General features: G+C 46.8%; 1 long non-coding RNA gene across 1 annotated transcript; it reads left to right on the top strand.

The window, feature by feature from the left end:
• The first annotated feature begins 995 nt into the window (after positions 1–995).
• Positions 996–26,099, top strand: LOC135188870 (uncharacterized). Its single transcript, XR_010307877.1, has 4 exons — positions 996–1,121; positions 24,899–24,988; positions 25,132–25,201; positions 25,927–26,099. It is a non-coding gene; the product is annotated as an uncharacterized LOC135188870 (long non-coding RNA).
• Positions 26,100–27,452: the final 1,353 nt, after the last annotated feature.

The following is a 27,452-nucleotide window of genomic DNA, read 5'->3' as shown; positions in this document are numbered from 1 at the left end:
ACTGCTGTAACTGGTGGCTGAACAGGAGCAGGTCTTCAGAATCACATGGTCTTTGGGGAAGAAGGCTCTATTTGAAGAGATAACAGAGGGGATTTAAAAAAGGGGGAAAACTCAGCCCTGCCTTCACATTTAATTTTTCTGAAGCTACTGAACACGATGCTTCAGAGACAGGGGCAGATATTGAAGCTTTTCACTTTATCTTCCACTGACCAAAAATTCTGTCAAAGCCCAACTCTGAGCGAGCCACCATAAATGATCATCTCAGCAGGGAGGAAACCACCAGGCTGTGAAATATCATTTGTTTGAGAAATTCACGTTGGGTCAAATGCCAGGATTTACATTTCTTAAGCTTTGCTGAGCTGCAGTTACAAAGGCACTGGGATGGGGCACAGAGAGCTGCTCTGAGCATCATTCTTGGCATTGTGCCTTCCTTGCCAGATGAGGGAATCAATGAATGCCAGGGGTGCATGGCTGCAAAGATAACAGGCTGCAAGGTACCTTTTTCTGTCAAGGAGCCAAGATGGAAATTCATTAATAATAATTTGCACTTAGAGGAGAGCCTTTCATCCAAGAAACTTGGTGACTTCCAATTGTTAGTAAAGGATAAAAATGGGAGCAGGCTGAAGGGGGTCTGTTCTCTCCAGTCAGATAATACCAGCTGAACTGGTTTGGGCTTTTTGTGTTACTGGGTTGTGTTTGGGTGGAAGGAGAAATCTGATTGCTTACTTAGGCGTCCCAAGTCAAGGGCAAGAGAAAATGTGTGTTAACATGCCTTACCTTAGCCAAGAGGAAGGGAGTAAGATGCAATTTGCCTGGTACAGGTGGCAGTACAAACCACCCCTCTTCCACAAGCAATATCCTGCCACCAGGGTCGAAGCTTGCTAGAAACTGATCAAGATCAGCCCTTCCTTGTCTCTGCTGCCTCTCTGTTGTTTGCTTGGATGAACCTGCCCTCCAACTGATTGAGCAATTGACTACAGCTGGCAGCAGGGGTGTAAAAAAAAAAGGAGTTCTGCTATAGAAGGGAGGAGCTCTCTTGTTCTTCTTGCATAGAAGCAGTCTCTGCAGCTTGGAACTTACCCCATTTAGAATGGAACCTAGGGAAGCTCCCTCCCTGCTTGGTGAGTACATATATATCCTGGCTATCTGTGGGAGGTTTTTGAGTGAGTTGTGTGCCTCTTTCTGGGTCATCTCTCCAACCAGTTTAATTTAGTTGTGCAATGGTATTTTCCCCAACCAACTTCCAAACCTGTAATTTTATTGTGCTGGAAGGGGAGCAGATTTAATTGTAATAAAGCTGTGGCTGATACCAGTCTGCTTTGCATGTGCATAGAAACACCTGATTGTGCAAACTCAGTGTGGTACCTCCTGGATCAGATGCTGCATCCTGAATCCATCTGTTACTGCTTCACTACTAAGAAGTCCATGTTCCTTCAGCTGGTGGGCAGAATGGCTTGCCCTCAGCTTCTAGAAATACTTTGATGTTGATTACATTTGAGAGGTGACCTGGAAAAAAAGGCTCTCACTTCTGGAAAGCAAGGATTCAGATGGTGCTACACCCAGCTTGCTGGGTTGAAAATAGGGTGGTGACCCTCCTCAGTGCTTGCACATGTATTTCATCTTTCCTTCTTGCCATGCTCCAAGACCAAGTAGGCACAGCAGCAAGTGTTGTTTTGTTTTGAAACTCTTAAACTGGATTTCAGTGCTTAAAAATAAGCTGTCAGCAAAGACGCAGCAACAGACTGAGATAAAGATGCAAATTACTAAGTAACTCTCACTCTTGATTACTTATTTTGGACAAACTCAGACTCATTCTTTTTATGCTTGTTCTAGGGAGGGATTAAAGCTCTTTGTGTGAAGCAATGGTGTCAAAGCCAGCCATGGGTATTTTGGAGACAATATGTCTGATGCTCAGCTGAACAGCATTAAGTTGCAAAGACTAATCAGCCCCTCCTGCTGGAGGGGTTGCTTGGTGTGCCATCAGGCACATTGCAGTCACATGTCCATCTTTCAGGTGGTGCAGTAGCATGTTTTGAGACAGCTGGTAGCCTCTTTCCCTTCTATTTTCCTCTCAAGCCTGTGTCTGAAGGCTTTTCAGGTAGCTGGTTCTCTGTGTGCTCTATGATTGTTTAGAGGGATGGGTGCAGGAGACACTGAGGTACTTATGTGCTCTGGTTGCTGCAGCAGTTTCTCAGCTCTGCTGAGCCTTGTGCTGCAAGGCAGCTCTGAGGGTCAAATTTAATCCCCCTGAAATCAAATTATGGGAGTAGCTACTGAATTCCTGGAAGCCGTGATTTAGGTTGGATTCCTTCTTAAACAGATTGCAGCACCATAATTATCTGGGCACTTGTGTTTGGCTACAAATGCAGAACAGGAGGGCAATTCTTCACAAGGCTTGTGGTAGTTGTGCCACTGTCTCCCACAGGATCTAGTGGAAGAGGCACCAAGTTGAGAAAAGCCCCTTCTGCCACTGCCTGTATCAAACTTCACTCAGGTGTTCAAGCAAAGCCTGGATGAGGCACTTAGTGCCATGTTGTAGTTGATTGAACAGGGCTGGGTGCTCAGTTGGACTGGATGAGCTTGGAGGTGTCTTCCAACCTGATTGATTGTATGATTCACTGCTTGTCTCTCACTGTTGGGTATTTTAAACTGCCATCTAGCTTCCTGAGGTTGCTGGTTTAGATTTCACTGTTGCCAGTGAAAAGCCACTGGTACAAGTTCATGTTATTCACATCTGTGGAAGGTGGGCAGAGGGAAGCTGGAAACAGATATGGACAGCTTATGTTGTTCATCCCTGAAGATGTTAAAAATTGCAGATGTGGCACTTTGGGACGCAGTATATTGGGCATGGTGGTGTTGAGTTGCTGGTTGAATTCAATCATGGAGGTCTTTTCCAACCTTAAAGATGCTGTGATTCTAAGGAGAGCAAAGTCTCACAAGAGAAAAGTTAAAAGCAGGCTGGGATTTGCTTTTTGAGTTTGCGTTCTGTGATGTAAGTAACATTTCCCTGACTGTTGTGGTCTTTCCTGTTTTGGAGTGATCATTTTCCTGCTTTAGGGACAAGACCTATGCAGGCCCCTTGAGCTGTAGGACAGATATTGCCTGCCTTTCCTTACATAGAAAGGGAGCAGCACAGCAGGTACCAGAGCCTCCACTCTGACAATCTGTTCCAGCACCTGAGGAACTGTGTGATGCTAATTCAAGAGAGATGTTGAGGTGCTGGAATGTGTCCAGAGAAGGATGACAGAGCTGGTGAGAGGCCTGGAACACAAACCCCGTGAGGGGAGGCTGAGGGAGCTGGGGTTGTTTAGCCTGGAGGAGGCTCAGGGCAGACCTCATTGCTGCTTACAGCTACCTGAAGGGAGGCTGTTGCCAGGTGGGGTTGGTCTCTTTTTGCAGGCAACCAGCAATGGAACAAGGGGACACAGTCTCAAGTTGTGCCAGGGGAGGTCTAGGCTGGATGTTAGGAGAAAGTTGTTGCCAGAGAGTGATTGGCATTGGAATGGGCTGCCCAGGGAGGTGGTGGAGTTGCCATCCCTGGAGGTATTCAAGAAAAGCCTGGCTGAGGCACTTAGTGCCATGGTCTAGTTGATTGGCCAGGGCTGGGTGCTAGGTTGGACTGGATGATGTTGGAGGTCTCTTCCAACCTGGTTGATTCCATGAGCAGTGCTGTTGGTAAGGACTGTCTATGCAATTGGTAGTCTAGGGATGTGTAGGGGCAGGTCATTATTGAATGTTTTCTGATGGCAGGGAGCATCTTGGTCCCCAAACTGAATTGTGCATCTTATGAGGCTCCTGTAGACATCTGCACTGCAGGCAGAAAGCCCTGTTTGAGGCAGAGAGGCACCCAGAATGCCACGTAGCTAACAATTGTCACTTCAGTGTCCTTTAGTAGCAATTGCTGTAGGAGCAGAATTCTCTGGGGACTCTTCTTTGGTTCTGATGACACTATACATCTTCTAAAACTGAGCTGAGGTTACCATAATGATGAGACTCTATTAATTTAATATGATATTGCTACAGGGCCTTTTCATGGATTGTCTGGAAAGATTAATATTCTTTAACAGAAACACTTTGGCAAATCAAGACACCATTTCCCATTCTTCCTCTCCACCCCTGCATTTTGGGATCTGCCATTTATTTTGTCCATCATGCCTCTAGGTTCATCACACCACATCCATCAGCCTGGCACAAGTGTAACACTCTCTTAAAGCACTCCAAGAATGTCTTCTGTGCTTTGGAGGATATTGTGTCTTATGTTAAAGCTTACTAGAAGGAAAATGAAAATGCAAGCTGGTGTGGGGGAAGAAGAGGGAGATAAGTGGGTCTGATAACTGACAACTTCAGGGCTTTTTTGGAAGCCTACCCAGCAGCCCAGAGGGGAAGCTTCCCCCAGATGCCAAGCACAAAGGATTTCCAGTAGAAATCTAGAAGACTTCCCCCATGCAGGGAGTGATGTTCTCCATGGATCCACCCAGGACTACCAGCACTTCTGTATTATTTGTAGACTTTCCCTTCCCTTTAGTAGTACCAACAGGACCCAGATAGGTACAACTGGGTTTATGAGTGAGGGTTTTGTCACTGTGTGAGTTGCAAGTGGTTTTGAAGAGACAGAGCACATGTCTGTGCTCTTGACTTCAGCTCCTCATGAGGTTCCTGTGCCTTTGTTTTAGCAAAGCTTGTGGACTCTGTTGATACAAACTGGCATTATCCAGACACTTGTGGCTAAAGGGGGAGATTCCTAGACAAGTGCTAATGAGCCATACAGCTGATGTTGAGCAGTAAGAATTATGAGCACACTGCTCCATAGGAGTGGCAGGAGCCACTGCTGTGATAAGGTGTGACAGGCAGGAGTGCTGTGGTTTGGCACACTAATGAATGCCTACCAAATGTAGCATTTGCTAGGAGGTTTTGCAGAGCTCTGGGAGTACAGAACTCTTGTAATACAGGTTTTGGAGAGCCCTTCATGTTCCAGGTTCCTTCCTGGCAGTGCTTACAGCAGTATCATCTGTCCATGAAGTGATTGCTGTAATAGAGCTTGTATTTATTCAGCTGCTACCTCTCAATGGAGCAGATCAAAACTCAATTCTTCTGCTTAGAAAAGGCAAAATATACAGAGGTGATTCCCCCTCCCCATATTCCTCTGTCTACAATAGGAACAAGCTGGGCTAAAATATATAATTTGGTCCAAATCTTCTTCCACTTCACACAGCAGGAACAAACTAGGCTAAAATATCTGGTTCAACTAAACTGGGGTAGCTGGAAGAGCAAAGCTAAAGATGCAGATGTCCAGAACCTCTTCTCCCTGCCGTTCTGCTCACCAGAGCAGACACGGGATGTCCCATGGCTTTCAGTGACCCAAGGATTGCCTTGGTAAGCTCCTGGGATGTGGGACCTAGGGGGCCAAGGCTATGGCATGGTAGAGCTCCACATGTAGGGCATGGCCAGCTGCACAGTATGCAGTATTGCTGCATTTGTCTGGTGCATAAACAGACTGACAGATATTGTGTGGGCCTCAGGTCCCATTTGCATATGGTGTTGGGGAGGAGAAAATAAAAGTGCCTCTGGCAGGGGTAGTGGGAGAAGTCCTGCCTGTCTGCCCAGCTTTTCTCATGCCTTACTTTAGTTCAGTACTTTGAATACCCTACTTGTTATGAATTATGCAGAATTAGTAATCAATGTTCATTTTTATATCCAGGCCAAGATTGTTAATGAGTATGAAAACCTTTTATAAACATTAAATCTCACCAGGAAGCTGATGTACAGTGTTCAAAATACCTGATCTGGGTATTCATACAGACAGAGAACAGGCAACCTAGAACACTTAAACAACTAGCAAATACCAATACTAAACTCTAAACTGGAAAGAGGTGCTTAGTTTCAATTCTACCACTTGCCCACTAGTGGACTCGAGAGGCTCCTTTCTCTGCTTGGGCAGAAGGCACAACAGAATCTACTTACAGAGTTTCTTACCAAGAGGCTTTGAATAGTATCACAAAGTAGTATCTGACAGTACCCAAACACTTGAAGAGAGTTCTGTTGGTGTCTCGAAAGTCACTGCAGGCAAAGCAGAGCATAATGTGGTGTGGCAGGGTGGAGCAGGCAAAAGCAAAGGCAAAAGCAGCAGCAGGTATGTGGCAAAAGGCTGTTTTGTTTGCCTGAATGCACTGGCCCCTTTGGCCACAGTGATTCACCAAGCAGGATGGCACTTTGCCAAACCTGACCATGCTAGGTGAAGGCAGGAGCTTGCTTTCGCTTAGGAGGAACAGCTCTGGGCAAGTCTTGCACCCTCGAAGTGGGTGTTTCCAGGCCTTTTGTCTTCTCCCTGCATGCTGCTCCCCTCCACCCCCAGCAGAGGAAGGGGACCATGGGATCATGCCTGGCCAAACCAGGACAGGGATCTTCCATGACAATGGTTTAAACTGCCCTGAGCTTAGGATTTATGAACCACGTTATGCTTTGACTACATGAGGAGGAAGTTCTTCACCATGAGAGTGGTGAGAGCCTGGAATGGGTTGCCCAGGGAGGTGGTTGAGAGCCCCATCCCTGCAGGTATTTAAGGCCGGGCCAGATGAGGCTTTGGCCAGCCTGCTCTAGGGTAGGGTGTCCCCGCCCATGGCAGGGGCATTGGAACTGGATGATCCTTGTGGTCCCTTCCAACCCTGACTGATTCTATAGAATAACCAACCCTGTGTACTTACAGGCTTTAATGAAGGGATTGAGCCAATAAATATAAAACCAAATAGGCATATTGCTCAGCTAATCCAGTGCCATTTCACTGAGCTACCAGAATGGAAGAATGCATCAGTTGCAAGCTGCTATTAAAACTGAATCCATAAATCAGTGAATTCAAATTAACAATTCACCAAATTAAAGCAGCAGGTAATCAAATTCAATGATGGGCTTGATGCTATGGCAAATAGCTCTGTGTTGGTCTCATTGGAAAAACATATGGAGAAACCAGGTCCTTCCAACTGATGTCATAAATCCAGTGTGATCCTTTAGCTGGTAAAAGGCATAAGCACATGGAAGTAGATACAATGGGACATTAAATTAAACCCTTGCCATGGACGTGCCTCAGTGGAGACATGGGTTTGCATGTCTATCTTTCATGAAACAACCACCATCTGCAGCAAATGCATGGCCTATTTAGGTCTGGATCTGTTCTGCTGCTCTTTTACCTTCATTACCACTGAATCTTCTAGCAGACTTGCTCTGAAGGCAGTGGCTGAGTTGCAGGCAGCCCAGTTTCTCTTTAGACCTCTTGGTGGCTGAGTGTGCTAGTTTGAGTCATCACACTAAGAAAGATCTCTTGTTCTCTTCTAGAGCACTGCTGCTACCACCAATCTCTAATACAGACCTATTCATAGTAGAGAGGGGTATGTGAGGGGGAGGGAGGAGAGCCAGAAGCCATCATGCTCTGTGATCTCTTGGGTACCATGGTAATGCCTGGAGAAGTTAGGGGAGAGATGAGGTGGGTATTTCCCACCTTCCTTACTTCTGGAGAGGTGTCTGTGTGAAGCAGTATCCTGCCTTGCCAGCACGATCATTCCATGGCATGCTGAAGGCAGTAATAAATGACCCTTTTACCTCCCCAAACCTGCTCAGTTAGCAGTAAGCATATGTTCTTTCAAAAATACTCTGGTAGCAGCATGAGGGCACAGAGGAGGAGGCCAGCCAGGAAGCCTGATGTCAGCCTTCTCGCTGAGGTAATGGACATAAAAATCTCCATATGCTGAGAAGTCACTTTAAGAAGAAAGTGTTAACCTAATTAGCCCATTTGTCTCTTCTCTAGTCAAGCATCTTTCTAACCACGTTTATTTCCTGCCTCAAATGATGAAACCAACTCCTGTGGTGGAGTTATTAAAGCAAGTTGTCTTGCCCTTTAGAATTCAAAGTCTACCTGCAAGTCTTGCACTCAATGTCAGTATGGACAAAGGCATTTCTTTGCACTAAGCTGGTGCAGGGAACCCAAGATTCAGAAGCAAATCTATCTCCTTTTAGTAGGAAGGTCAAAATAAGGCAATCCAAATAATCAAATCCAAAATGGAGCTTTTATTGGAAGGTAGGAATTCACTTACAGGTAATGCAGGAGTTGCCCCAGGGAGAAGCAGCTACATTTGTGTGTTTAAATGAAAATGGATGGTTGAACAAGGCTTCATGCACTTTTCATTCCAAAAAGGCCTGCAAATACACTTGCTAGCAATTTTCCATCAGAGTCCTGTGGCTTAATTAGATAAGTTTAATTAGTTCAGTTCAATGCAGCATTGCTAGCCTGCAAGAGCTGGAAATTCCCGGATCTTCCTCAGATGCTGCTGATGCAATGGCTTAAAAATCAATCTGAAGGCTTCTGCAGATCTCCAGTCAATGCAGAGGTGTAGGAAATGCCTCCCTTCAGCCTTGGTGGCCAAAATTTGGGTGCCTTAGCAGTGTTACTGGGCATAGAGTGAGGGCTATTTTAGATGCTAAGTCGTTCACTTGCCTCAATCTTCTGGTTTAAATGGGATCTTGGTGTTCCTGGATTTAAGGATATAACCTAGTATAAAATCATTAAAAGCAATGCCAAATACTCAGGTAAGAGTTAGTAAAACCTAGCTCCAGAAAATCTTGATTCTTGAGCTCATCTCTCTGAGCTCTCCATTTAGCAGAAGTATTAGCAATTACCTGGCAGAAAATCTTCAAGCTGAAAGAGCTGAACTCGTTTGGCATTGTGCAGTGCCCTTTAGGACTAGGCACTGTCTGTCCTGGGCTTCCATCCAGAGATTTCATCATCATGATGTTTAGGAAGAAAGATCCTAATACATTTGTTTTAAGAAAAAGATTGCCCTAAGATTTCAAGGTTAATTAAAACCAGGCTGATAGCAGCAGGGGGGGAGGGGGAAATCAGGAGCTGGTGTATTCTTAAATGGACAAGGAAAAGAGATTCTCAGTAAAGTGGGTGCTGACCTGATATAATAAAGGTGAGTGCTCACCTAGGCAGAAATCCTGGCCAAGCCTGCCAGGGACCATTGCTGCTTAAGCAGCATCAAGACAGCTGCTCTGTGTAGGAGTGCAAGCATGCAGTGCTATTTGCCAGAAGATGGCACTCCAAGAATGGCATCTTTCAGAGCCCTGTCTGCTTGCTCCTAATCTACTGCGTTATAGTTGCACGCATGCAGACCTAAAGCTGCTTGCAGAGGTCTGTCATCTGGGAAAACAGGAGTTTGGGGGTGGCAAACAGGAAGTTACTGCTGAAACACTTCTGGTGACTTGCAACTGCAATGACAAACTCAAGGTTCTGAGGTACAATTCTTGTACTACCCTGGCTCTCTTACAGAGAGGGATCACAGGATGTCAGGGGTTGGAAGGGACCCAAGGAGATCATTGAGTCCAATCCCCCTGCCAGAGCAGGACAATACTGTCTAACACAGATCACAGAGGAACACATCCAGACAGGCCTGGAAAGTCTCCAGAGAAGGAGACCCCACAACCTCTCTGGGGAGTCTGTTCCAGTGCTCTGGGACCCTTACAGTAAAGAAGTTCCCCTTGTGTTGAGGTGGATCCTCCTGTGCTGTAGCTTATCCATTGCTCCTCGTCCTATCCCAGGAAGTAAGTGAGCAGAGCCTGTCCCCCCAGCCCTCAGATTTATAAACGTGTATTAAATCCCCTCTCAGTCTTCTCTTCTCCAGACTAAAAAGCCCCAGGTCCCTCAGCCTCTCCTCATTAGGGGACAGGAACACATGCCTTAGCATCCCAATAGCCCTCTGGACTCTCTGGAGCAGATCTCTGTCCCTCTTAAGGGGATCTGCCTTTGCACAGCACAGTTGCACATCAGTGAAATTCCTGTCTGGGAACACAGGCACAGTGTTGTCAGTCTTTGTAGCTGCACCTCAGTGGAATGGGTATGCCAGCGTTGGGACCTCCTGGAATAGTTTGGAGAGGGCAGAAATAGTGTTTTGCTGACTAAGTTTCACATTAAGATTAAAAGTGTAGTTATGATACATCTCCATCATAGCTAAGGTGGTGCTGCAACTCTTAGCAGCAAGAAAACATTACCAGGAGCTTCACAACGTGTTTTGTCAGCAGCAATGTTGCTTGTAAGGAGGGGACAAGGAGAGAAGGACCTGCAGAACTGCTCTGTCTGCTTTGTGTGTGGTGCAAGGAACATCAGAAAGGCTTAGGGTAGTTGTTCATTTGCAGGATGCTAATGGTTTTATAAAAGCAGCAGTTTTCAGGCTATTGTCTCTATGTCTACACCTGCCTGAAAACAGGACTTGTGAACAAGGAGAGAAATAAGGCTGGGACTCAACAGCCAGTGACGATCTCAGTAACTAGCTGGTGGCATGTGGGTCCTTTTGCCTCAGGGTTACTATGCTGCTGTTCCTCACACTGAAAGTCGTGGCATAGGCTACTCTGTATTATACCCATTGTAGCTTGTGTCACTTCAGGCATGTTTCTATGCATAGATAAAGCTATAGCAAAGTAAATTAATGCTGGGGATATGCCATCCCTCACCTTCTTTGTTTCTGATCCTGTGGAGCTGCTTACATCCCTTTCCAGAAGTGCACCCCTTATGCCCTGCTCTGGTTGTGCTTCTGCCTATAAGCATAACCTAAAGTAAGCCTAGCTATAGCGGGAGAGGAGGCTGCAGGACGTCTCCATCTTGCACCCCTGCAAGTATTTGAACAACTAGTGCAGAGCTGTGTTGTACCTTGCTACGTTGCCAGCACTCCTCATGACAACAGCAGCTCTCTTCCATCCTGCTAGGGCAGGGCTAAAGGAAAGCAGTTGAAGAAAACCCTTTCACAGTGCTTGGGAAATCAGGGTTGGGTCTTGTACACAGATTTCCATGCAAAATCTCCTTTTGCTATGCTTTAAACATGCAGTGAAGTGGAGCCTGCAGCAGTGCCTAGGGCATGACTCTTGTCAGTAGGTGTTATTCCATGACAATAGAGATCAGAGTGTGAAGGACACACAGCAGTGGAGCATCAGTTCTCCTTGATCCATATCTGTGAGCCGTCTGGGAGATGCTGTACCAACTTCCATACCAAATGTTTTCCCAGGAGATGCTCCGGGAATAACTAATCCTTTCAGCTGCCTTCTTGTAGAGCAAGCAATAAAAAGCTGTAACACAAATGCCTCTGCCCTCCCCAGCAACCCCTCCACATGTCGTTGAGGCCCATTCACACAGGCTTTCCTTAAGCACATTAGGTTTGTGAGCAGCGGAAGAGGAATACTTTTGCTTTGCAAGTACTATAAACTCTTTCCCTTCCTCCCTGGAGCATCAAGCAGAGTAGCAGGGGAGTAAGACAATATTTTCATATCAGGGAAAGAAAGGAACTATGAAGTCCATCCAGGGCTCATCTTTGGACACTTGAGTGAGTACAATCATGTAGTAATTGCAGCCCACAAAGTGCTGGATCTGGACTTCTCTTCCAATCATTGATGAACAGATGCTGCCATTCTGCTGAAGTCCACATATTAATGATTCTGTTTCTTCTTCTTGCTTTGTTCTATTGTGTGTGTGTGGTGGTGGTGGTGGTGTGTGTGTGTGTGTGGAGGGGGGGGGTTCTGTTTGGTTTTTGGTTTGTTTTTCTTCTCCCTTCAGCATTTGGGGTAATACTCCCATGGCTGTGATGTTGGCATGATTTCATTTCGCTGTCTGAAAACTGCTGTTCTGGGGTTGAATTTCAGAAAACAAAATGGCAAGCAGTGGCTTCAGATCTGGTATTGCTTATATCTGATTCCATAGGTTTCCTTGTTCTCACACTCCTGAGCTAAATGAAATTGCAGAAGGCTAGTGAGCAGCCTTAGTTCATTCTGATTCACATGTGCTGCTCTTGATTATGGAATGAAAACAGGACCAGTGGCTTATTTAAATGAGTAGCTGATGAGGCTGGGACATGGAGAGGACAAAGGTTGGCTTATGACAGAAAAAGAATTAAGTTCCCCATTATGATTCTGGAAATCATCTCCAGATCCAGGCATACCCATTGAGCAATTCCAAGAGGAGCAATCCATCCAACCAAGTCAGTGCAGTTAATGTGGGTCTGAGAATCTCAGTGCTTGGTTTCTTTTAATCTCTGCTTTTGGATGTAAGGAGCTCTTCTGTGGTCCTTAAAGGGAGGAAGCAGTCTCCTTGGGCTCCATGGAGCTAACAGCAGTATTTGTATCTGGATGCTCATGACCTGAAGAAGTAAGATAGAAACAGTTCTTTCCCCAATTAGGTCATTCTAGTCAATTTTGAGCAGACTGGAGGACAGCTTAAGAACTGAAGTAGCAGCAAAACTTCACCCCTGGGTTATAAAGGGTTTGTCAGCTTCAGGCTAGAGAAGGGGATGAGCATCCAACAGGCTTCTGCTTGGTAGAAGGGCAAAAGTGATTGAAGGCAAAGAGCTCCACTCTGCCATTACAGCTGAAGCTTTAACTGTGTTGCTGGTGACCCATGACTTTCTTGCAGGTTCACAGCTTCTTGGTCCTCCTTAAACACCCATTTGGTCCAGTTTAGTACTTATTTTTGCAGAGAGTATATGTGGCTGCATTCTGAACAGTCTTTTATTTATGTATAGATACAACTAACCCAAGTACTGGGTGGTGTGGAGTTTTTCCCTTCTGGGTGTCCCAGCAGCAGTCAAGCCTTCAAGGTCCATACAAAACAAGCCTTGGAAAAAGCAGAATGAGATCCTGTGTTACAGGAAAAGGTAAGGGAAGATCTGAAAATGAGACTAATTAGACCTAGGGAGGGGAAAAAGTCCAAATGTAAAAGAAATACATTGACCTCTTCAGGAAAGCTGAATCATGATGAGTCTTCTGAAGTTTGAATTCCACTTTTGATACCCCTCAGTTGTGTTTCCTCTCCGTGAGTTCACATACGTCCATCATCTGATCTCTCCCCCAGCTGCTAAGGGATCTCTGTCTCATGGTTCTTGATTCTGCTCTGAAAAACTTTAGCTTTTTATTCTCTTTCTTACATTTAAAACCTTCTGGGATTTGGTTTTTGAATAAAGATGTTGGCAAAACCATTCAAACCCTGACTGCCATTTTGGGTTGCCAGTGCCACCTGCAGCCTCTGACACCTCCCTGCATGAAATCTGCCTTTGAGTTTGAGGTGGAGAGTCCCAAAGGGCACAAATTGGGCTTGAGCCTGTCCTGTCTTGTCCAGACACACTTCCCTGCCTGCCTGCACTGCAGCCCGAGGCGGGAAAACAGGACAGAGGGAGCGCAGGCAGCCCAGTCCGGTTCAATCCGGTCGCCTGAGAGGGCTCTCACAGGGCCCACGCCCCTGCCGCCTGCCAGGCGAATGCGCCCCCATGTTTGGAGCAGAGCAGCCTGTGGGTGCTGCCTGGTTTGGGTCTGTCTGGGTGGCTGCCAGAGGTGGTTGGGTGATTGTGTGGCCAGTGAGACCATTCGCCTCGGCCATGGCCTATAACAGGGCTGAACAGGTGAATAAGGAGCTGCCTGCTCCTTCCTTCCTCCCTCACCTGCCGCTCCTCAGCCGCCTCAGCCAGCAGCCATTGCCACATGGCAGCCCTGGGGAATTCACCACAGTTCTTCTGTTGGATGTTTTGCTGCCTGTGCTTTGGGCCACAGCCATTAGCACTGGTGAGTATTCTGAGTGCTTTATTCAGCTTGCTAAAGGAATTTAATCAGCCTCACAAGCAGTGAATGAAGCCTCCAGACTCTGTCTAAACCCTTTCAAAATCCCATTGCACAGAGACATTCTGTAACAGAGTTCTGCTAACTGCACCCAAGAGCTTGTGTGGAGAGTTGTGAAGAAGTTTGGGGGAATTATTTTGTGTATATTAATTATTTAATAGATTTTTTGCCTCGTTGCATTTCACCCCAAGCTCAGATCTCAGCTAGGCCCCTTCATAACAGAGTTGCAGCTTTGGTGACAGTTCTTGTGACATCGGGTCACCGTTTGCAGCTCTTTGTGCCACTCTGTCCCCACACTCCTAGTTTGATCTTGTCCAAAGTATCTCTTGGGGTGTTTCAAAGGCAGGATTGCAGGCAAGATTATCCAGTCAATGCCTGTAGATAATGGAACACAAAGGCTTGGGGCCTGATGAGTTTGTCTGTCTCCTTCCTGCCTCCTCTGGCCAGGCTGTGTTGGGCTCTGCTGTGTACCTCTGGCCTGTGGACACTGCCTATAATTTATGGCCTCAAACTGTGCCAGAAAAGGCTTAGCTTGGATGTTAGTAAAAGAGTGGTCAGGCATTGATGGAGGTGGTGGAGTCATTGTCCTTGGAGGTGTTCAAAAGACGTGTAGACGTGGCACTTGGTTACATGGTTTAACAGCCACAGTGGTGTTAAGTCAATGGTTGGACTTAAGCTTGGAGATCTTTTCAAACTGAAGCAATTTGATGATCCTCTACTTCCACACAAAGTCATAACCTGGGAGGAGATCTGCTGGAGAGCAGCCTTGTGGAGAGGGACCTGGGAGTGCTGGTGGATAACAAGTTAACCATGGCACAGCAATGTGCCCTTGTGGCTAAGAAGGCCAGTGGGATCCTGGGGTGCAGTAAGAAGAGTGTGTCCAGCAGATCAAGGGAGGTTCTCCTTTCCCTCTACTCTGCCCTGGTGAGACCTCATCTTGAATACTGTGTTCAGTTTTGGGCTCCCTAGTTTAAGAGGCACAGGGATCTGATGGAGAGGGTCCTGTGGAGGGCTGTGAAGATGCTTAGGGGACTGGAGCACTGCCTGATAAGGAGAGACTGAGGGACCTGGGGCTTTTTAGTCTGGAGAAGAGAAGATTGAGAGGGGATTTAATAAATGTTTATAAACACCTGAGGGCTGGGGGTCAGGAACAGGGGGACAGGCTCTACTCACTTGCTCCCTAGCATAGGACAAGGAGCAATGGGTGTAAGCTGCAGCACAGGAGGTTCCACCTCAACTCAGGGGGGAACTTCTTCACTGTAAGGGTCACAGAGAGGTTGTGGAGTCTCCTCTGGAGACTTTCAAGGCCTGTCTGGATGCATTCCTCTGTGATTTGTGTTAGATTGTGTGATCCTGCTCTGGCAGGGGTTTTGGACTCGGTGATCTCCTTGAGTCCCTTCCAACCCCTAATATCCTGTGGTCCTGTGAACTTGACATCTCTGCTGTGTGCTGGCAGCAGTGTAAATAAACCTGCTTCTCTTTGAGTGCTGCTCAATGCATGCTCAACTCCAGTGAGGTCCAAGAGTGACATACGCTAAGTGCATCTGCAGTGCACATACAGGAGGATCTGTTAGCACCAGGAGAAAACCATGCATTCTGTAAGAGTACTTTAAAGTGATCCAGGGACCCAGGTAACAAAAGCATCTATGCTTTTAGAAGTTTTTTAAACCTCCATAATTTTCTCAGGAATGATTCAGAAATCTTGCTCTGTTGTTTTGTTATTGTTGTCAGCCAGGGGTTATCAGAGCATGGTTTCAGTCACTCTTGCAAGCAGAGATGAGTTCTGAAGCACCTCTCACTTCCCCATTTTACTTGGAAATATGAGAAACTTTTTTTTTCCCCCTAGCTTGAGGATTGTTACAACTACAAACCTGCCCTGTGCCATTAGTGTGGTGTTCTGGTAAACTTACAGAAGTTTCCCCAGGTCTTGCATAAAATCTTATTGTTAAGGAGGGGTTTGAATCTGAGTTAGGAGTGAATTGTAATGAGGCCAATGTAAAAATTATTAAACCATAGAATCAACCAGGTTGGAAGAGACCTCCAAGATCATCCAGTCTAACCCAGCACCCAGTCCTAGCCAGTCGTCTAGACCATGGCACTAAATGCCTCATCCAGTCTTCTCTTGAACACGTCTAGGGACAGTGACTCCACCACCTTCCTGGGTAGCCCATTCCAATGCCAACCACTTTCTGGCAACAACTTCCTCCTAACATCCAGCCTAGACCTCCCCTGGCACAACTTGAGACTGTGTCCCCTTGTTCTGTTGCTGGTTGTCTGGCAGAAGAGACCAACCCTACCTGGCTGCAGCCTCCCTTCAGGTAGTTGTGGACAGCAATGAGGTCACCCCTGAGCCTCCTCTTCTCCAGGCTGCACACCCCCAGCTCCCTCAGCCTCTCCTCATAGGGTTTGCGTTCCAGGCCCTTCACCAGCTGGACACCTTCCAGTACCTCAACATCTCTCATGAATTGAGGAGCCCAGAACTGGACACAGGACTCAAGGTGTGGCCTGACCAGTGTTGAGTACAGGGGAAGAAAAACCTCCCTTGTCCTACTGGCCCCACTGTTCCTGATCCAGGCCAGGATGCCATTGGCTCTCTTGGCCACCTGGGCACACTGCTGGCTCATCTTCAGCTACTATCTACCAGCACCCGCAGCTCAGCTGAGTGAGTAGCTGTATCCTGGCCTAGGTGACCTGCGAAATGGACCCCAAAGCTCATGCAGAGTTATTAGGAGGTATGTTTTGTGACAGCTCTCTGTGCAGGCAGGATCCAGGGGGTTGTTTCAGTTTGCATAAATAGTTGCAAGGTAAAAATCCAATTATTGGCAGTTCAAGGAGAAACAAGCTCCTGGCTGAAATAGATGGTGTGGCACTGATCGTGTTGGTATTAGCTCAATTGTTGCACAAGTACTTTCTGAGAAGAGTCGTGGAGCAGTTTGCTTTATAAAGTGGATTAATTTCTGTGCAGGAGGTTCCATGTTGTTTCTCTTAACTCACTTGTAGTGCATGAGATAATAGGCAAACCATTGTTCTACTTCTGAAGGTATAATTCTCCTTGATGAAGCTTCCTCAGTTAAGTGCCGCCTTTAATCTGGCTCAGCTTGTGTTTAAACTCTTCATGAATGTCTGCCTCAACCCAAAACCTGGAATAGAACAAAAACTGTTTGGGAAAGTTCTGTTTACTTGAAACTTTTTAATGTGTAGCAAGTGAAGTGACTAGAATGACAGAGTAAGTTTCTGGAGAGATTCCATGCAGCAGGTGAATGCTTTAGGGTTGATTCTGGCTTTATTGCTCTGTTATTTTTTTCCCCTTGTTATTTTTGTTTAGCCTTTAGGGATGTCTGAGAGTTCAGGCAGCAAATGCACTTGTAGAGTCTTTGGGCAGCCCTGGCTGGTGCTGTGCTAACCTAGCATGACTGCTGTACCCAGGAGCCACCTCCTTGGAGAGGATGCCGTTGGATGGTGTAAGAGGAAAGCTTTTCCCAGAGAAGCTGTTTCAGAATTAAGAAAGCTTCAGGGGAGACAGGCAGCTCCCCTGCTGCTTTGAACAATAAAACAAAGCACAGAGGAGTAGAAAGGGGTTTTGATCACATCTTCCTCCTCTGCAGGATGTAAAGGTTTTTATCAAGTTGGCAGGTGTTAGTGGAAGTCACTTTGCTGTGGTTTCAGGAAGAATCTGGACCTTCCTGTGAAGCCTTAGTCACAGACTGACCTCAGAGCAGAAGAGATGCCATGGAGGGCAAGAAGGGGCAGAGGTCTGGTTCTACTTCAGTTTGACCTCATAGTTCATAGCAAAGGGGGTCCAGCTAGCATTCAGCCAACCAAAGATGTGAAAACTTTGTAATCTGATGGGCAGGCCACATGCCCTGTTAAGAGACTACCACATTGCTTGGCATGAGCTGCTCTGCTCTTGAGCTGGAAATGGAGCAGCCAAAGCCACTTATCTGAACTGTGGAGGTGACAAAGGAAAGCATTTAATGCCGAGTACCAGCCCAGGCCTGTGCCTTCCTGCTGCCCTGTGAGCACAGCCTAGGCCTGGCCACGCAGGGTCACTCCTGCAAATGGGGCTGAGACACATGGTGCCGCTCTAGCTTAATCCCACCAAGGTCAGGAGAGTTTTGGTTAGGCTGGTGTGACCCAATATATGGTTTTCCACCCAGCATTCCCCAGCCTTGCTTGTGCTCAGCTGCTTCTCGGTAGTTGTGAGAGCTCTGCCCCACAGCAGATGTAATGTCTGGGACCAGGCTTTGCCTTTACTGGGACATTTTTCATCTCCAGGGTTTTGGCCTTGCATTAATAGAATCAACCAGGTTGGAAGAGACCTCCAAGCTCATCCAGTCCAACCTAGCACCCAGCCCTGTCCTATTAACTAGACCATGGCACTAAGTGCTTCATCCAGTCTTTGTGGTCAACCCTGTCTGAGTTTGAGTTTCTGCTACATGGAGACACTTGCATTAGGTGTTTTAGAACACTGAAGAAGCTTATTAAAGATCTGACTGCTTGTACTTTTTGCGGTGAAGGAAAACTGAGGCCAAGGTACAATATTGCTCCCCTCAACATCAGACAGTCCAGAGCTGCTTCAGGGCAAGGGTCTCTGAGCCCTCTCAGTGCTGCTTCTTGCTGCCAAAACACATTTAAGTTCCCGTGGCTGAGTAGAGCAAAATGCCTTCACAACGTGTGCAGGTGGGACCAACAGTGTGCTTTCTCTGTGAAATACTCAGCCCCTGAACATCTCCCATCTAATCAGGAGACCTCTTCCTTCTCCTCCCTACCTGAGAGGCCCTTTTGGAGAGCTTACTGCCGCAATAACTCTGCTTTCTGTCACGGAGGCTTCGCTGCGCCACGAAGCTGACACCTTGTGCAGAAGTGTGTGCTGCTCTGACGCGCAGGCTCACAGCCCCGCAGGGCCAGCCTCCATTCCCAGCTTTGAAGCAGCTTCTTCTGTCTCCTCCATCGATCATCACCAGCAATGCACAGATCTTCATAGAGCCCAGACGGAGAGAGTGATTATTGTTGGTTATGTCAAGTACACTGAAATGCTTTCCCTCGCTGGTAAATGGCAGCCGGCAGCCTGGTTCCATCCGTTAGGCTGACTCCCTGGGACGGGGAGGTGGTGACTAACAGCTGTTGTTTTTACAGACTGACTTGCCTTGGCTGGAGGAAAACAAAGGCAGATAAATGTAATGTGATTTGTGGAGTCGCTTAGTGGAGGCTTGTCAAATGGGGCCATCTAAATCCCAGTGATAAACAGGCCCTTTGCTGGTTTGTGACCGATAGGAACCTTTTTTTGCGCTGTTAAGTTCAGCTTCTGCTTTGGAGAAAGTAGTTTATCCTCATCCAAGAGCACTCTGTTCCCCCTGGAAGCAGCATCAGGTGCAGGTATTGAATGAAATCCCAAGGCTTTGATTTTGAAAGTAGCTCTGTCTTGTAGAAGATAGAAAGCACATTGCAAGTGACTTGCAGATGGCTGCCTGGTACCGAGTGAAGAAAAGCCTTGTTTGGTACTTGTCTAGTGTCCTTGGGAGGGTGAGAAGAGAGAAACCACTGCTCAGAGCTCTTGGAGTCCGTGGGAAGGCTCAGTCTCCCCGGACACAGCAGCTGCACGGTTTGGTCAGCTGGGTGAGGAGTTAGCATTTGAATTCAAGTCTAGGATATCTTTAAATAAAACTACCTAGTGGGCATCCAGCACCACCAGGTGTGAGCAGTGACCTTACTGATGTAGACAGACTGCCTGGCCCTGAGCTGGAAGGAGTTCCCAGGAGGTTGTTATTCTGATAAATGATTTAACAAAAGCTGATGCAAATCACAACAAAAGCACTCCTGTCAGTCCTTTCACCTCTCTCTGGGCATTAAACAAACCACCATTTCCTCCCAGCAGAGCCCTGCCCTTCTCCATGCCCTCTCAGCTCTACTTCTATTCACCAACATTTGCTTTGCCTAGCCAGTACTTTTTTTGGTCCTCTCCAAGCCTGTGTAATGTCCAGCAGTGCTCACCGAGATCAGCTGCTGACAACTCGGTGTCTTCTGGCCTCTGTGGAACTCGAGGGAGCTCTCCTGGCCAGCTGCCTGCTCACTGGGGAATGCTGCCAGCCTCAGAAAGCACAGACTTGGGTGCTCAGCTCACTGCCAAGCCTCAGGCTCCCGGGAGGTTTGGAGAAGCTGATGCTCTGTGCTCCTTGCTCAAGGCTTCTCTTTCACACTTATTTGCCTCAAGCAGCTCTAACAGCACCTTTTGCTCTGCCCCCATCATTTCATTAGGTAGTAACGAGCCATCCAGGCAATTGAATTGGAGACTTTGACACTCAAATTGTTTCGATGGCAAACTTGTTCCTGCACAAGAGGTTTGTTACCATCAAAGCTTCTTGTAAACAGTCCTGGTAATTACAGCTCTCCACAGCTGGCTGAATTTTCTGCTTGACATGTTGATGGCCTTAAAAATGAGGAAAGAAAATGACTGCTAGATGGCTATAAAAGCTGCTTTCTAAGGTCCCAGCATGTCCTATGGCTTGTTGGTAGTGTTCAAGTAACAATTCTGTTTTCACTCACTGACCAAACTGAACAGTTAGGTGGTTGGCCAAGGGGTCAAGCAACAGCTATTTCTTCCTCCCCTCATCTATCCCACTACAACAAGTTCACTCTAGGTTCATTGTTTGGTTAGCCTTTTCTGGTGTGGGTGAACTGTTAAACTTCCTCTTACTTAAACTTAGAACCTTTGTAAGCAGAGCTACCACTTTGATCTAGATTGTGATCGTCCAGACTCTCGTTCAAATGGCTTTAGATTTTTCTTTTCAATGGTATCTGTGGGATGGCAGCTTTTCAGAAGAGGTTTCAAACAACCAGTACAGAGGTTGCTTTGCAGACTATGACCTGGCAGATAGCTAGCTGGAGACACTTCTCATTTTGTTTCCCAAGTCAAACTGGACTTAATAATTTTGTTTGGAAAAAAAGAATCCCCTCTTTCTCCCAGGTCTGCACTTAAAATCATAGAATCAGTCAGAGTTGGAAGGCACCACAAGGATCATCTAGTTCCAACTCCCCTGCCACAGGCAGGGACACCCTACCCTAGATCAGCCTGGCCATGGCCTTATCCAGCCTAGCCTTAAACGCCTCCAGCCATGGGGCAACCCATTCCAGGCTCTCAGTACTCTCATGCTGAACGGCTTCCTCCTCATGTCCAGTCTGAATCTCCTCACCTCCAGCTTTGCTCCATTCCCCCTAGTCCTGTCACTCCCTGATAGCCTAAAATGTCCCTCCCCAGCTTTTTTGTAGGCCCCCTTCAGGCACTGGAAGGCCACAAGAAGGTCACCTGGGAGCCTTCTCTTCTGCAGACTGAACAGCCCCAACTCTTTCAGTCTGTCCTGATAGCAGAGCTGTTCCAGCCCTCTGAGCATCCTCGTGGCCCTTCTCTGGACACGCTCCAGCATGTCCAAAACTCTGGACACGCTCCAGCATGTCCACATCCCTCTTGTAATAGGGGCTCCAGAACTGGATGCAGTTGGATTGTTTGGTCCCAGCAAGTTAGACCATCTGGTGCCCTGTCTCGTGCAACATAGGGTTACATCGATTTGCAGGAAGGAGTTTTCATGGTGGAGACTGCTGTGTATAGAAGGTGCATAGTCATTACTGCTCTCCTCCAGCGCTGGAGCTCCAGCATGTGACACTCCTCATCTTGCAGAGGGGTTGCATTAAGGTATGTTGCTTCCCCACTGGATTCTGCTTTGACAAACGCATCCCTCAAAAGCTGTGTTAAATATTCAGGCTGGCAGAAGAGAAAAGGAGGTAAAGAGAACCCTGAAGTCTTGTAACTGGGGTGATGAGGGAAGGCGTTCACTTCAGGACCGCTCCTGATTAACAGCTCAAACCTGCAGCGCCCACTAGGAATGTTACAGTGGCTCCCCTTCTATTTCAGCACCAGCTCTGAGCAGCGGCAGTGCAGTCAGCCAAGTGGAAGACTTAATGGAGCTTTCATTTCTGAGCAGTTCCCCATGAGGAGGGGAGATTCTGGGCAAGGTGACAGCAGAGTGGGAGCTCATAGTGCTGCTGCACATCTCCGTGATTAATAGTGCACTGCAATTTCAAGAGCTGTCAAGCAAGCACCTCTTGCCTCCGCTAAAAATCAGCATTTAAATAGGGCTTCTTGCTGTCAGTGTTCCTGAGCTGATTTGGTATTCAAGGATGCAAAGAGGAACATAAATAATTTGATATTCATCCTGACAACTCTAGGCACTGCCACAGCCCCAATTTCAACAATGTAATGGACAGTATGTTATCTCATAATATGTTTTGAGATCAGAGCTGATTTAAAGGTTATTCATCCTGGGAGAAATTATGCTGTAATTGAATTTATCTTGCATTTATCTATTCAAGGAAACATAACTGCAGTTTAAGGGAGAAAAATACATCGAGGAGCCAAGTTTTTATTATCAGTTTGTATAAAAGATAGAAATTATTCCAACAACCTTCTTCCACTGAGCTGTATTACGTGCTGCATAATTGAGGTCTGGTCTAGAAAACTGAGACTTCTTTCAGCAGATAAAGCTCTGCACCTTTGACTCAAAGGATGACTGAGGATGATAGTGGGATGAAGCAACACTGAGCACAGAAATAATCAGGTTAATGTAAAATGAAAGTAGCTTTCTAGGGTTTAATGGAGAAAGAAATACTCATCTGTGAAACATAGAAAGGTCGCTATAGCATCCCCAGCTTGTCAAATGGGAGCTACTGCACTCAGTGGGGTAAGTGGGTAGATGGTAACTCCTGTCCCTGTTTGTCAGCTGGGACTGGAAGAAGCCCTTATTCAGGTTAACAGATGGGGAAATAGCATGTGAGAAGCTACTGACTCTCAGAGAGACATGTCCCAGGGCTACTCATAACCAGCCTGTGCTCCCTCCAGGGTGTGCACAATCTCCCAAGCATGGTGGCCTAGAAATGGAGCAAGAAGTGATGTTTGAGTTTGTCTGTCCTTGGCAGCAGTGAAGCAAAGCCCTTCCTCCCAGGCATCTATGAGTGTTTAACCAAAGTCAATGAAAAGACTGCAGTGGGGTGAGGCGATGGGACCAGGTAATACAGTAAACCTGGGGCAAAGCCAAAGCTGGCAGGTAGGAACAGGCAGTGTGTGCTAAGACTGGGTAGGTTTAGATTGGGCATTAGGAAAACGTTTTTCACAGAGTGTTCAGGAACTGGAAAGAGCTGCCCAGGGAGGTGGTGGAGTCACCAACCCTGGATGTGTTTAAGGATGGCTTGGATGTGGTGCTTAGGGTGGGTTTTGTAGAGCAGGGTTATAGGTTGAACTTGGTGATCCTGAGGGGCTTTTCCAACCTGGATGTTTCTGTGATGCTGTGCAGTGCCCAGCAGTGCAGGGCAGCTTTTTGCTGCTGGATATACACAGAGGTGCCCATGGCATGCTTCCTTCCAGATCTTTCCCAGGCCCTGGCTGTGCTAATTTCCCACAGTGGCCAGACCTGGGCTTGGACTTCTGCTTGTGAGCCCTGGCAAGTGGCAGAGGGGAGATGGAAGGATGCTGTTCTGGGTACTGCACCGTTCTGGCGGGGATACTGCCGTGCATCTAGCTTTCAGGCTTCACACACGGGACTTAGGGAGCATATACAGACAACTCTGACAAAAGCTGTGTGAGAATCAGACTTCATTCCCATGGCCAGATTATCTCAAACTATTTTTAACAGGAAGATTGCCCTTAGCAAATCAAAGTGATCAAAAAAACCTCCTGGATGTGAGTCTCTGGATCTTGGTTTTCTTGCCCAAATACTGCAGTTTCGATAAAGGAGAAAGGATTCATTTGCCTCTGACATAACAAATTTTATGCTAAATTTCAGCCAGATGGTACAGAAAACAGCTGAGATTATAGGCCCCCAAACCAGGCTTGAAAAAGAAATGATAAGTTGCTCTAAAGCTGCCACTAGCACTGTTCTAACAATGGAAGAGTTATTCCCTCATTCACTTTCCCATTCCTCCTTATTTATCTTCCTGTTCTTCATTATCCATGTCATTTCACATCTCCTCCTGCTTGTTACATCAGAAGGAAGGAGACTAGCCTTGGAGAGCCTCAGGAGCAGCAGAATTTCATGCTTTGCTTTTAAAGTTTGTACTTTTCCTTTTTTTCCCCAAAACTCATCTATTACTTAACAAAACTGCTCTGACACTCTGAGGCATTGTGCTTCAGATTTGCTCTGGCACCAGAAAAACCTGTTCCTTGGATGGTCTTGGTGGTATTAGCTCTGCTCATTACATCAGAAGTTACTTGTTTCTGGAAACTTGCAGTCTTGTGGGTGTGCTCTGGCCTCTTAAATTCTCCCTGCTGTGATCCTGGTTGTGAGTTGCTGGACACGGGGTGTGCCAGAGGGCATCAGGCTTTGATGCTCACTCTTATCCTCTCCTCTCATGCTCCCTCTAATCCAGAGTCTTTCCAAGACCATGTATGAGCACCATCTCTACAACACTCTGCCTTTCTGGGAGGCTCTTCTGTCCTGGCCCCATCCTGCTGCACCTTACAGGGAGACTACTCACATTTCACTTTCCTCAGGTGTTCCCTGCCCTGGTGCAGGCTGCTCAACCTCCCCTTGGATGCCAGACTATAGTACTGTGGGGTTCCTCACTTGCTTCTCTCCTTTCCTTGATCCCACCAGAGGTTATTTTTTGGCTAGCCCATACTTCATACCTTTAAGCCCTGTTCTAAACTGACTCTGGGACAGTAACACACTCCTCAAAGTGTTATTTTTTTTCCTCAAAAGCAGCACTCCAGCAAAATATTTATTCTCTCAGAGAGCTTCCACAGCCTGAAGTGATTGCACAAGCACTGAATGTTATTTTAGTGGCACTTGAGCAGAGTCAATATTTGGACAGCACCAAGAAAAAAACCAGCAGCCTGAGTGATCCCAGCACACAGAGCAGGCAGAGCAAGCCCACTGTTTGTCCTCTGCATTTAGGGTTGCTCCCTGGTGAGGCTTTTACCTTTAAGATAGTTGCTATGAAAATGAAGTGTCTTGAAAAATCCCAGCTCTGGGAGGCTTTCAGCTCCTCAAAGATAATAAAAAAGCAAATAGATGGCAGAGCAGCCAGCAGCCCTTCAGCGTTCCTGGGACTGAGCCCTGAGAGGGGCAGAGTTAAGAAGTCCCCAGGCATAGGCAGAGACTTGTGTTGGGAGGAGAGGGCAGAAAGCACTAAGCAAGGGGCTAGGAGAGGTGACTTGAATTGCCCATCTTCCTCTAAGCTTTCTAAGGTGATCTGGGCAAATGATTTACCTCCTCAGGTTCTGCACATGGAAGGAAAACGTGATGTCTGCTGTCTGGCATGCTTGTCAGGAGGAAAAGTGGCTGCTTAGCTTACAAACCTGCAGAAGGTTAGACACAATGGGACTCTCTATTCCTGATCTTAGAAGATGATGTTTGGCTGGGGGAAAGCTGAGTCTTGCTAGACCAAGCCCTGCTACCTCCTTAAAAGTGGTGGTGCTCTGCTAATGTGTGGCTTTTCTTGCCAACTTAGGTTTCACCATGGTCTTATCCTCACCTCTGCTCTTAATCCTTACCTCTCAGTGCAGAGCAAGCAGCCAAAGGTAGGCTGAGATGTGGAGGCCTGATCTCATGTCCACAAAAACATGGGCTGATTCTTTTGGATGTTTACATTTCTTCCCAAGAGAGAGCAATTTAGACTTTCAATTCAGAGGGTCTATCCCTGCCTCCTGGGGGAATAATTGACAGAGACAAGAACGTGCCCACTCAGGTTTCTTGAAGCAAGTGAAATAGGATGCTGTGACCCCCTAGATTTGCACAAGCATCCCTGATGGGGCTGCTTTGCTGTGTTTGACTCATAATACACTCTGTGATTGCAGCGTGGTGGTTGTGAATGATGCAAACAAAGTGTGCATGGTGAAGGCCAGGCTTTGCTTTAACTAGGAGATGTGGCTTGTCCTGGGTGATTATCCTTTGAGAGGGAGATTTGACCAGGTGATCTCTAGAGGTGCCTACTACTCCCTATCATTCTACGATCATCCTAATACATTGATTCACTTTAAAACCCCAGGTTCCTGGGGTTTTTAACTGGCTGAACTGTACTTGTGCCACCAGAAGAGCTCAGTAGTCTCCCACCTTTATTTTACTTTTTGCAGACAACCTTTCCAATATTATTCAATAAGAAGACTCTCCAATTTAATGCATCATTGCCTTGAGTTGACCTCACACTCTGAGAGCACACCCAAAGCCCAGATGATTTTTAATATTTCAACACATGCATTTTCATGTCTTAGTTCCATGAAGTTTTGCCTTGTCTCTGTCCCTTCAGGTGACAGCAGCGCTCGGCTTTGCTTTATGGCTCTCACACCTACACAAGAAGCACAACATAGCATAACTGACAAGCAAGAAATAGAGAAGCAAATGCCTTGACTTATACAGAGCAGGGCTGGGAAATCAGTCTGATGGAAAACAAAAAGAGAATACCTCTTGCTGTAATAAAACTTGCTGGTGGCTAAGCAACTATCACCTAAGCTGCCCTGGGGGGAAATGAAGTTTGAATTCTCAGCTAGAAGGTTTCACTGTGATGTTAGAGAAGGGTTTAGGTGGAAAGAACTTGAGGAAAGGAGAACATATTTCCTTCAAATGCTTCCTAATATACAGATAGTGGAGTGATAGCAGTGACTCAGTTTTTTTATCTTGAATTTTATGAAGTCTGGAAAGACTTCTCCTGGGAGCAGAAGCTGCCTTTGCTCATTGAATGGTGCAGGCATGCAGAAAACAGGGGTTTGGAATAGGAAGTGCAACAGAAATAGAACAGGGAGGATAGCATGATCTCTGCAACTCTATAAGGGAAAGTTGAATCCCCTCCTTACCACTGAAAGAAGGCAAGGAGAGAAGGACTGAACTACTTCAGAGCAGTTCAAGAGACTCCTGAAGAAGCTGCAGCTCTCTTCTTGTAGGATTTGATTCTTCTGCTTGTAGCATTTGATTCATTCTGGCCACCTAAAGTGGGCACTGCTCCCCCCAGTGTTGAAGTTCAAAAGCAGTCCTGCCGCAGATCTGGATGGTGTCCTGTAGCAGGCTTTTCTAGAGAGCCTGAAACAGCTGAAGTACAGAGGTCCCTGCACCCTTAAAAACACTGTCTTCACTGCCACCGAGAATGAATGGTCTCACCTAAATCATTTAAGTGCTTAGAGCTGGATCCATGCACAGTCCAAAGGCAGCTAAGGTGCCAGGAGGGTGAGCAGGATGGCAATCACAGACTCTCCTTGATGGCTGGCTTATCAGAGCTCATCAGTGGCCATAAGTGTGGTGTTTGGGCAGAATGACACAAATGCATCACAGTGTGGGTGCTAGGGTGGCACCAGAAGGGTAATATGAATGTGCAGTTCACAGAGGGGAAGGTTTAGTGAGTGTCAAGAGATGATATCAGGGCGGAGTTTGGCCTCTGTGAATGAATGCAAGTCATGCTTTTACCCTACCAAATCTAGCCAGGGACCATTGTCACACAGGCTATGTGGAAGCTTCTGGACTGGACTTCCTGGCACAGTGTTATGCAGAGCATGTGCTCTGGACTTGGCTAAAAGTCATGTGCCTTATCCCTATTTCTGTAATCTAGCAGCAGATACTCAGTCCTGCCTCTTTCCAAGCTGAAGATTGGGATTCTCATGCCTGATTCGCATCAGGTACTCCCCTGATGGTGCTGAGTGTGGGTAGTGTGTACAGAATAATACAGTTGTAAACTGTAGGCTAAAGAGTTCAGACATTTTGTATGCTGGCTTTGGGCAAGAGAAGAGTATAGAAGGGGGTCCAAAGGCTAGTGAGGCTTTATGGTTAGGCTTTGGTTTCCAACAG

Source organism: Pogoniulus pusillus, chromosome 30 (assembly GCF_015220805.1).
Source record: "Pogoniulus pusillus isolate bPogPus1 chromosome 30, bPogPus1.pri, whole genome shotgun sequence".
In the NCBI taxonomy this organism is placed as follows: domain Eukaryota; kingdom Metazoa; phylum Chordata; class Aves; order Piciformes; family Lybiidae; genus Pogoniulus; species Pogoniulus pusillus.
This window is presented reverse-complemented; position numbering and strand designations above follow the sequence as displayed.